At 40.1% G+C, this 12,299-nt stretch overlaps 1 protein-coding gene across 1 annotated transcript in view; it reads right to left on the minus strand.

Annotated features, from left to right (window-relative positions):
* Positions 1–8,624: 8,624 nt before the first annotated feature.
* The window catches only part of scaf8 (SR-related CTD-associated factor 8), a 230,080-nt gene continuing 226,405 nt past the window's right edge, over positions 8,625–12,299 (minus strand). The window contains exon 21 of the transcript XR_007248087.2: positions 8,625–9,584. The gene's annotated coding sequence lies outside the window, so the exon portion shown is untranslated. The remainder of the gene's footprint in view (positions 9,585–12,299) is intronic.

A 12,299-nucleotide genomic window follows, 5' to 3' on the forward strand; every position in this document is an offset into this window, starting at 1 on the left:
TTGTTTTTATCAATTTGCAGGTCATTAAGTAAATGGACCTTTTCATTCTCTCCCACCGTCCTCCCCCGTTTCTTTTTTCCGGATTAAGTGCTTGAAGCGACTCCTTCACAGATTTCAACATTCATATTTACATTTACTCAAACATTTCAAATTTGGACTCCATATCCTCTTCCTCACAAAGTTCTGCCTTACTTTAACCATCATCACATCACCATGTCTGCTACAAAAAGTTTGAACCATAGCTGGTCATTTTCTGTCTTGGCTATCGCGGCGCTCTCCAAGACTACACTCTTATCACCCACTATAAAACTTAGCTCATGCAAACTCTCTCACAGATAGTCAGAACTGCCAATGGGGGAGTCACAGATAACACAGTGTGGAGCTGGAGGAGCACAGCAGACCAGGCAGCATCAGAGGAGCAGGGAACCTTCTCGAAAAGTCAGCTTCCCTGCTCCGCTGATGCTGCCTGGCCTGCTGTGTTCCACCAGCTCCACACTGTCTTATCTCGTGCAAACTCAGTCACCTGCATCAAGTCCTCGACTAAATTGCTCCTGGTCCCTTAACACTGCAAGTTTCAAATTCTTCAGTGTTGTTCTCTATAACTCCCACACTCCAAATTTTCCAGTCCTTCAACTGTAACCTCGTCCTGTTCACCAAATTATAAACTGTGTCTCCAGGTACTTGAATTTTGTGCTCTGGAATTCCTGCCTTCTTTCTCTGATATTTCAGATTTCTAGCATCGACAATTTTTTGCTTTTGTTTTATTTCTTTTCCCATTTCATTAAGAACCACTCCTTTGATTGTTGTCATGGTTGTTAATCTCAAGTATTAGGATGATTGTCATTGTGGATAGCTGAAAGGAAGTAAAATATCAAGTGGTCCCACCATTTGATGTGGTTTGGCTGGTAGATTAGGCACAGTAGGAACACAGGAACAGGAGTTGGCCATTCAGCCCATGAAGCCTGCTCACTGCTGAAAACACTGTAATATCTCTTACCCACATTATAAGCCTTTCTACCACTGGTATTTGGAAATCTATCCATCTCTAAACAAACCCAAAGACTGAACTTCCACAGCTTCCTAGGGTAAAGAACTCTAAAGGTTCATAGCCCTCTGAATACAAAAAAAACTTACATCTGTCCTAAATGGTATCAGTCTAGTTTTTACACTTTACTTCCTTGTTTTAGACTCATTGCACCTATTCTGTCTATCCTTTTTAGTATATTGTAGGTTTCAATGAGATCACCCTAGAAAACACAACCCTAATTTTCCAAATCTTTCTTCATAAGACAGTCCTGCCATTCCAGAACATGTCTGGTAAACTTTCGTTGCACCTCATTATGACAATAATATCCAAAAGAGTTACACACATTTCACAGCATGGAAAGAGGCCCTTCAGTCCATCATGACCAGGCCAATCATCAAACATCTATCTATTCTAATCCCATTTTCCAGCACATGCTGCATAGTCTTGTATGCTGTGGCATTTCAAGTGTTCATCTGAATAGTTCTTAAATGTCTTGGCAGTTCTCAAGTTTACCACGCTTTCAAGCAGTGAGTTCCAAATACTCACATTGCACTGGGTGAAAAAAATTTTCCCCAAACCCCCTCTAAACTTTCTGCTCCTTTCTTTTTAAAACTGTGGCCCAGATTATTGACTCTTCTATCAAGAGAAAAGCTTGTCCCTATCTACCCTGTTTATGACCTCTCAGAATCCTGTAGGTTTCAATCAGTTTAGCCCTCGTCCTTCTGAGCACCATGAAGAACAGATCCAGAGTCCTCAACAGCTCCTCGTATGACAATTCCTTCATTCCCAGGATCATTCCTTGTACACCTCCTGTGGGGCCCTCCAACAACTGCATATGGGCCCAAAACTGCTCACAATATTCCACATGCAGACTGACTAGAGTCTTATACAGCCTTAGCAATACATTTGTACTCTTGTATTCTAGCCATCTTGATTGATTGATTACTTGATTTTAATGTCATGTATACCAAAATCCAGTGAAAAGCTTTGTTTATAAATGGTGCAAGCTGATCATAACAAGCAAAGGGTGTACAAATCAAAAAACTTAAAGGCAAACAGGTCACATTGCATGTTACATTATTTGAGGCTATAGTCCATTCAACAGTCCAATAATGGCCGGAAAGACGTTGTTCCTTAATCTGCTTGTGCATGTGTTCAGGCATTTGCACTCCTAATCACCAACTGAACCTGCATGTTAACCTTAAGATTATCATGAACTAGGTCTTCTAAATCCCTTTGCATTTCAGATGTCTGAAATCTTTCCTCATTTAGAAAATAGTCGACACCCCTACTTGCCAAAATGTAATAGTTCACACTTTGCCATATTGTATTCCATCTTCCACTTCTTTGTCCACTCTCCTATTCAAGTCCTTCCACAGCCTACCTGCTTCCCCAATGCTACATATGTCTCCACCTATCTTTGTGTCATCTACAAACTTAGCAACAATGCTCTCAATCCCTTCATCCAGGTCATTAATATATAACATGAATAGTTGTGCACCCAACACTGATCCCTGTAGACGTCCACTAGCTACCAGCTGGATCCTGAAAAAAAAACTCTCTGCCGGTCAGCCAGTCCACTATCCATGCCAGTACCTTGCCTCTAACAGCATGGACTCTTATTTAGCAACCTCCTGTGTGCACCTTGTCAAAGGCTGCCTGGAAATCCAAACAAATCACATCTACTGGTTCTACATTGTCTAAATTGCTTATCACCGAGTACTTGGTAATCTCACCCACAATAATGGACTCAAAAATCTTACTAACGACTGAGGTCAGGCTAACTGGCCTGTAGTTTCCTGTCTTCTCCCTCTTTCCCTTCTTAAACAAGGGTGTTGCATTAGCCATTTTATGGTCCTGTAGGACCCTCTCTGACTCCAGTGATTCTTGAAACATCACCATTAATGCCTCTACATTCTCCTCAGCTATCTCCTTCAGAATTCTGGGTTGTAGTCTATCTTTCTGCTTATTTATTCATCTTCAGACTATCAACTTCCCCAGCACCTTCTGCTTAGTGACAGCTGCTTCAGTCACTTCTTTCACCTAGAACTATTGAAGGTTTGGTGTGTTGCTGCTCTCTTGCACTATGAAAATTGATGCGAAGTACTTATTCAATTCCTCCATCATTTCTTTATTCCCCATTACTACTTCTCCACCCTCATATTCCAGCAGTCCAATGTCTTCTCTTACTTCTCTCTTACCTTTTGAATATCTAAAAGAATTCCAGCCACTTGTTTGCTTTCATATTTCATCTTCTCGCCCCTTACTGCTTTTGTAGTTATCCTCTGCTTCCCAATCTTCTGGTTTCCCACTAATCTTCGTCACATTGTATGTCTTTTTTCTTTTGATTTTATACTGTCTCTGACTTCTCTTGGTTAGCCATGGTTACTCTATTCTCCCCTTAATTTGTTTCTTCTTCCTTGTGATGAATTTCTGCTGTGTCTTCCAAATTACACACAGAAATTCCAGTCAATTCCGCTCCCCCATTTCTCCGCTAGGCTTTTCTTCCAGACAACTCTGGCTAGCTCCTCCCTCACACCGTTATAGTTACCCTTCCTCAATTTTAATACCATTACATCTGATTCAAACTTCTCCCTCTCCCTCTCAAACTACAGAGTGAATTCTATCTTGTTATGGTCATAAACCCCTAGGGTTTCCTTCACCTTCCGCTCCCTAATCAAGTCTGCCTTATTACACATCACTAAATACAGAATTGCTTGTTTCCTAGAGGGCACTACCACAAGCTGTTCAAAAAATGTCCCTCATAGACATTCCACACATTCCTTCTCTCGAGTTCTGCTGCCAACCTGATTTTCCCAGTCCGTGTGCACATTGAAATCCCCCATGATTATTGTAGCAGTGCCTTTCTACCTCCTGATTTAATTTCCTGACTACTTTTAGGAGGACTACACACAACTCCCATTAGGGTCTTCTTTCTTTTGTGGTTTCCCAACTCTACCCACACAGATTCTATGCTTTCCGACTCTATATCACTTCTTGCTTTCAATTTAGTATCATTTCTTACTGACAAGGCAACCCTTGCACTCTGTCCATCAGCCTGTCCTTTCAAGAGGACGTGTATTCTTGGATCAAAAACAAAGTTGCCGGAAAAGCTCAGCAGGTCTGGCAGCATCTATGAGGAAGAAAACAGAGTTAACATTTCAGGTCCAGTGACTCTTCCTCAGAACATCCTTGGATATTTAGTTCCCAATCCTGATGCCCTTGCAGCCACATCTCTTTGAAATCCACAACATCTTACCTGTCAATTTCAATCTGGCTGCAAGCTCATTTACTTTGTTTTGTACAACATCTTCTGTCCTGCTCTGACTGCCCTTCTTCTCATAGTTGTCTTCTTATTAGCTGTGCCTGAAGTTAGATTCCTGACTGTTTCCATACTGTCAGACCCATTACATGTTCTGGAAACTTTAACCTCTACTGAGTCCTCCCCCCGTATTTCCATAATTTTCCATGCATATGACATCTACCCCTGCCTGATATTCCTCCTGAAACATACCATCAACATGGCTATATTGGATTCATTTTCCTCATTCAATTAATATATATTGTAAACAATTGTGGCTCCAGCTAAAAATTCCTTTGTTAATAACAAGTGGAAGGATATATATGTTTAGTGATTTTCCTGTAAGTAGACAACAAACAAAAACTGAAGTAACAAGATTCTTCTTACGAGTTATTCATTGCAGACATAAATATTCTCACAATTTTTATGAAAAGAGGATTTTCATCCAGAAACATGACATTAGTCCTCATTTTATGAACTGGTGACTTGGACTTATTTTCAACATTGTTTGTTGTTTCCGGCTTCCACTGGTTGCTATGCATAAATAAATCAAAATACTGCCTAAATATTGCTGGTAATCTGAAACAAACACAGGAAAAGCTAAGAAACTCAGCAGATCAGGCAGCATCTGTGCAGAAACCAACAAAATTAATGCTCTGTTTGGGAGAAGGGTAAAATCGAATTCAAAGCCTTAACTGCTGCTCGATCTCCTGAGTTTCCCCAACTTTTTGTGTATTTGTTATTGGTTACTATACTACCAGGTTACAAAATAAGTTACCAACATTTTCAGTTAAGTTGCTGAAATTACACATTTATTTCATTATTGTGCCATATCCTCTTTGGTAGATGTCCCCGTAATTTCCCTTCAACTTTTAAACACGTTCTCTGTGTTTTCCTTAGTAGTTTGACCACATATGACAGTTTCACTTCCTTCAGTGTTCATTTCAAGTTAGAAATCAAATAGTAAATGTAGAATAGCAAACAAATGACCGGAAGTTCACTATAAAGCTTGTGGCCTGGGAATTTTAGCTCATTTTTAATTTTTAATTAATTACTAAAAGATGTTACAAAGAAGCAACATTCATTTGAAATAACTGAGGTTTTCATCCATTTCCCTCAAGCCGAACAGAAATGTCATAAATAGATGATGAACTAACTTCCAGATATGTAATGAAAACGCTGAATTGTTAACTCTCACAGATCTGGATTTTATGATGGGTCCATTAACATCCATTGTAATATTTTGTTAAAAGAATGTAAACTAGGTTTGCGAGGAGTAGTAGTTAAAACTGTTAAGGAAGAAATCATTTAAAGCAAGAACAAGATTGTAAGATTGTCACTTGGGATTCCCATCCAATTGAGGGATAAATTATAGTGGGGGGACGGTGGAGAGACAATGGTCTAATGGTATTATCGCTAGATTGTTAATCCAGAGTTCGAACCCCACTACATCAAATGGTGGAATTTGAATTCTAAGAATATCTGGAAATAAAAGTCTAATGATGCTTGGTGACATGGTGCAAAGATGACAATCTCTCCCTCAACATCAGCAAAACCAAACAGCTGAACATCAACTTCAAGAAGCAAGGAGGGGGCACAGCCCTATCTACATCAATGGAGCTGAGGTGGAGATATTCAGGAATGACAATCACCCGCAACCTGTCCTGGACGACCCATGTTGATGCAATGGTCAAGAAGGCACAACAACATCTCTTCTTCCTCAGGAGGCTTAGGAAATTCAGCATGTCCCTAACGACTCTCACCAACATTTACGCATCCTCCACAGAAAGCGTTCTATCTTAGCATGGCAACTGCTCGGCTGAGAACCTTAAGATACTATAGAGAGTTGTGAACACAGCCCAGTCTATCATGCAAGCCAACCTTCTGAAGAAGGGTGTAGGGCTAAAACATCACCTTTCCTGCTCCTCTGATGCTGCTTGGCCTGCTGTGTTCATCCAGCTCTACACCATGTTATCTCCTCCATCCATTGACTCCATCTCAACTTCTCACTGCCTTAGAAAGGTCTCTGACCCTGCTTATAATCTCATCCAACCTCTTCCATCAGGCAGAAGATACAAAAGTTTAAACACGTGTACTAACAAGTTGAAGGACAATTTCTTCCCCATTGTTATTAGACTTCTGAATGGACCTATCGAATTTCAAATCTAATGCTGATCTTGCCTGTTGTGCACCATCTTTGCAACCGTAACTTTGTATCTTCATTCTGTTCTATCACTCTATGATCATTGTACAATTGTATGATCATTGATCTGTCTATACTGTGCGCAAAACAAAACTTTTAACTGTACCTGGGTACATTTGACAATAATAAATTAAATCATGAATCCATTGCTGGAAAGTCCGGGACGATTGGAAAATTGCTGTTGTAACTCCCTTGTTTAAGAAAGGATCAAGGCAAAAGATGGAAAATTATAGGCCGATTAGCCAAACCTCGGTAGTTGGTAAAATTCTTGAATCCATTGTCATGGATGAGATTTCTAAATTCCTGGAAGTACAGGGTCAGATTAGAACAAGTCATCATGGATTTAGTAAGGGGAGGTCGCGCCTGACAAACCTGTTAGAATTCTTTGAAGAGGTAACAAGTATGTTAGACCAGGGAAACCCAGTAGATGTTATCTATCTAGACTTCCAAAACGCCTTTGATATGGTGCCTCACGAGAGGCTGCTGAGCAAGGTAAGGGCCCATGGTGTTCAAGGTGAGCTACTGGCTTGGATTGAGGATTGGCTGACTGACAGAAGGCAGAGAGTTGAGATAAAAGGCTCTTTTTCAGAATGGCAACTGGTGACGAGTGGTGTCCCGCAGGGTTCAGTGTTGGGGCCGCAGCTTGTATATTAATGATCTGGATGAAGGGACCGGGGGCATTCTGGTGAAGTTTGCCGATGATACGAAGATAGGTGGACAGGCAGGTAGTACGGAGGAGGTGGGGAAGCTGCAGAAAGGTTTAGACAGGTTAGGAGAGTGGTCCAGGAAATGACTGATGAAATTCAATGCAAGTAAATGTGAGGTTTTGCACTTTGGAAAAAAGAATACAGGCATGGACTATTTTCTAAAAGGTGAGAAAATCCGTAAAGCAGAAGTACAAAGGGATCTGGGAGTGTTGGTCCAGGGTTCTCTAAAGGTTAACTTGCAGGTAGAGTCCGTGATTAAGAAAGCAATGTAATGTTGTCATTTATCTCAAGACGGTTGGAATACAAAAGCAGCGATGTGCTTCTGAGGCTTTATAAAGCTCTAGTTAGGCCCCATTTAGAATACTGTGTTCAATTTTGGGTCCCACACCTCAGGAAGGACATACTAGCCCTGGAGCATGTCCAGCGTAGATTCACATGGATGATCCCTGGAATGGTAGGTTTAACGTATGATGAACGGCTAAGGATCCTGGGATTGTACTCATTAGAGTTTAGAAGGTTGAGGGGAGATCTAATAGAAACTTACAAGATAATGTATGGCTTAGAAGGGGTGGACGCTGGGAAGTTGTTTTCGTTAGGCGGGGAGACTAGGACCCTTGGGCACAGCCTTAAAATTAGAGGGGGTAAATTTAAAACGGAAATGAGACGACATTTCTTCAGCCAGAGAGTGGTGGGCTTGTGGAATTCATTGCCACGGAGTGCAGTGAAGACCGGGACATTGGATGCCTTCAAGGCAGAGATCGACAAATTCTTGATCTCAGAAGGAATCAAGGGCTACGGGGAGAGTGCAGGGAAGTGGAGTTGAAATGCCCATCAGCCATGATTTAAATGGCGAAGTGGACTTGATGGGCCGAATGGCCTTACTTCTACACCTATGTCTTATGGTCTTATGGAAAAACCCATATGTTTCACTCATGTCCTTTAGGGAAGGAAACTGTCATTCTTATCCGTTTTGGCGTATATGTGATTCCAGGCCCACAGCAATACAGTTGACTCTTAACTGCCCTCTGGTCAATAAACGCTGGCCTAGCCAGCGACACTGTCATCTTGTGAATGAATAAAAAAAAATCAAATGGTTATTGCACAGCAGAACACCCAGCAGTGAGTACTGGCAGTAAGGTTAGCCATTTTCTGATAATCCTCATAGTGCAACGTGTCCATACCATTAAAATTATAACATCTCATCCCCATGCACTACCTCACAATCCATCAAGATTGGTTAAAATAAACACTCTGACTCAGCATGAGTAACTCTTTGGACAATTGCAGACTTTAAGAATAATAAATTTAATTACTTTGTTACAAACAAAGATATGTTTCAAAAACTTTTCAAAATATTATCAAAATCTGATTCTGTATTATGTGTCTTCAATGCAATTTAATTGGCACCACTTTAGTGACAGGGAAATAAATTACTGTTTTTTTACATTTGTAAACAAAAGTATTGAAAAACAGTTGTTTCATTTATAAGTCCTCAAGTAAAAGATACATTATATTCACGTTTTACTTTATAACAAAATTTATAATAACAAATGCATTACTACAAAATATTTTTACACAGTATAATACACAAAGCAAACTTAATGAGACTTTTACAGCACTTTTGTGCTGGCATTATCTATGGGACCTATCTCAGTGGAAAATGCCATATTTGTCACAACAGCATTTAGATTCTTCCTTTGAATCCATCGAGCTGACCATCAGGTGACTCGGTGAAGTTTTGATTGGTAAGAAAGTAACCAATGTTTAAATGATTACAGAGTTCACGTCCAATCCAATTTTGTGTTCAATGGAGCTGGACAGCATTGTGTACTACTGAAGAAGAGTCAACTTGGAATCAAAATATTAAATTTATTTCTCCAAAGATGCTGTCAGTCCTGCTGAGTTTTTCCAGCACTTTCTGTTTTTATTTCAGATTCCCATAATCTGCAATATTAGATTTTATTGTAATCATGTCACTGTCTATTTTATTTGCATCAAAGCTAATTGCACTTTCAAATCTTGTTAACTGTTTTTGCTTCGGGATGTTTCCAGATATCCAGCATAGTAGTTGTATAATGGTTTAAGTCCATTACCTTTAGCTGTTGCAGCTAATGTAGTACTTTCTGTCTGACAGGTGAAGTAACAGATGACATGCCTTAAATTCCATGATGACTGGTGCTGAAGATGCTTTTCTTCCAATGTGTGTTCTGGTGATATTGCTTCCGAGTGACTTTGGACTCTCTGCTTGCTCCCTGTTTAGACTCTTTGGAATCCTATTCCCCATCAGAAGCGAGGATGGATTCTCACCAGAAGGGACTTTGATGTCTTGAGATCCTGACAAATTACCTGTGAAGATAAGAAATAGAAAATATGAAGTAGCTTACTTTGAAAATATATGTATGTTCATGTGTATCTCGTGGACCTTTGGTGTGCTTATTATGCTGATGGCTATTAACGCCGGGAACAGAACATCTTTACAAATTTAACTCTGCATTAGTAATCATTATTCCCAAGTCAAATATGGCAAAAACCTTACGTAATAAAACAGTTCAGGATATTTTATAGGGGTGGTACCAGGCAGACATTTGATATTAAGCCATATAAGGAAATATTGGGGTAGGTTATGAAAGAGCTTGGGTAAAATGGTAGATTTTAAAGTGGTACTTGAAGAAGAGAAAATTGGAGAGGTTTAGGGTAGGAATGGCATGGGGCTTGGGACTTTGACATCTGGATGTATTGCCATTAATGATGGGATGAAGGAGATCAAGAATGCGCAAGAGATGAAACCCAGAAGAATACAGAGCTCTTGAAAGTCATAGAGCTGGAGGATGTTACAGAACAAGGTGAGGCCATGGAGAGGTTTGGACCCGAGGCTGAAAATTTACAATTTGTGTCTTTCTAGATGGGGAGGCACTGTAGACAGTGAACACAGCATTGATCGGTGAACAGAATTTGGTTCAAATTCACATACAGGTACCAGAGTTTTTGACTTGCACATGTTTTAGTTCAGTTGAAACATCGCACCCTCACTTTCCAAAGATTCTGATGTGAGTAAATAGAAAAGATTTTCCTCCCATAAGATAATTGGATGAGAATACTGGTCTTCGATGTGAAAGAACTGTGGCCAAGAAATCCTTTTCTGTTGCTTCTATTTTTCAGGCAAGAAATAGGGGTTTATAACACTAAAATATAAGGTAAATAGTTCAACCTTGAAGTATGTTCAAGATGTACATGTGTATTATTTGTTTGTCTATTTGAACACTCTTTAGTTGTCCTGATGCCACCCTGAAAGTTATTTTGATTTTATTTAACCTATTTTCCTAATGAACCTGTTCAGAAATGTTATTACACACTTCTAGAACAGGTGGGACTTGAGCCCTTGTCTCTTGGTTCAGGGGAATGGACGCTAACACTGCACTATAAGAATCCCTCTACCTGAAAGTTACATTAAGCCTTTCGAAATATTTCATTCAGGTTTGTACAATTATTCTAGGGCTGCTTTGTGATATTGATTTTGGGCAGTGCCTATACATCTACTTGTAAATTTGTTCTGCTAATAGTTTGAATATTGCCCTCAGGGCATCATCTTTTCCAGGGCCGCAGAGTGGAGTTGATGAGGCACGAATGTGAAGCGGTACAAGTGCTGAGCAGATGGTAGTCTGGTGTTGATTGGGCAAGGATTTTTCAGTATCCTCTCTGAACCTCCAGAACCCAGTTAATGTTCATCTTTGTTTCCAAGTTAGGAAACTTGCTGTTAATCTAACTGCACAAATTAATTGCTAATTGATTAATTATATAAATAAGGTTAGACAGATATGGCAGTGAGGGTGGTTTGCTGTGACTGCAAGATATCGGAATCCATTGCAGTCCCAGACAACCATATTTCTGGCATGCCTGCTGCTTAAGCAACTTCAATCAGAGCTTATGGAGTCTGACTTGCAGACAATACAGGGCAGCAGGAGCTGAATTACCTGGACGCTTTGTTCCAGGAGGCAGTTACATCCCCTGGGTTAGGCAGATTGTTAGAGGCAGTAATTGCCCGGTTGTAACTACTTGATTAAGATCAAGTCTCTGCTTTTGATTTTGGCCAACTTGGCAATGGCGCTTGCTACCTACAACCTGTTTCTCCAGTATTTTCTGACTCTTTCTATTCCCAATCTCCACCCATTCTGATAATGATTCTATTTCATGATCTTCTGAAGCTAGACACTTTCTTGTGAAGGTCCTTATGCCATCCTTTACAATCAGGACTGGTTTTCAAAGTTGCCATTCCTTGCATTTCCAAAATATTGTGTGTTGTACAACATTTCTTTCCAACCTTGTTTGCCGTGTAATCATGGCCCAGAAACGCGATTAAATCCGAACCATTTATTCATATTTGTGCAAATTTTCATCTATCTGATTGCAGATGCTTTGCACATTCAAATAAAAAGCATTTGATTTTATTTCTTTACTACTATTCCCAGCACAGACCTCACTTGTTGATACACAATTACAATTAAATTCTCTCTTCCTGAACCACTTTGTCGGTTTTTAACCATATCCCTGCACTGTTCTGTTGGATAGACTTTTCTGTATAAATTTCTAAATATTCCTTCATCTGACTGATCCACTCCCGAACCCCATGTTTAATTTAATGCAACATCCAAAGGCCCAGTTGTGGAATTTGCCAGGACACTCGCCCCAGCTTGGTTTAAATGTTGCCCATGGCAAAAGAACTGCTGTCTCTTTCCTAAGTACTGGCACCAGTGCCCATGAATCAAAACTGCATTTTCAATGGCCTAGTCTCAGAGATATGCAGTTAACTTTTCATGAGCTTGATCCTCTGTCAAAAGGAACATGGCTGGTAACAATGTAGAGATGATTACCTTTGATATTCGATGTTTTAATTTGGACACTCACTTGTCAAATTCTCTCAGCAGAAATATATTCCTATTACTACCTATTTTGTGAGATCCTAAGTGAACCATGACAACTGGATCCTCCCCCTCTCACACCAGGTCTGTGAGGAGGTCTCATTAACCCTGGCATTAGATGACAACACAACTTCCCAGACATGAC

This window comes from Stegostoma tigrinum, chromosome 9, assembly GCF_030684315.1.
Source record: "Stegostoma tigrinum isolate sSteTig4 chromosome 9, sSteTig4.hap1, whole genome shotgun sequence".
Classification (NCBI taxonomy): domain Eukaryota; kingdom Metazoa; phylum Chordata; class Chondrichthyes; order Orectolobiformes; family Stegostomatidae; genus Stegostoma; species Stegostoma tigrinum.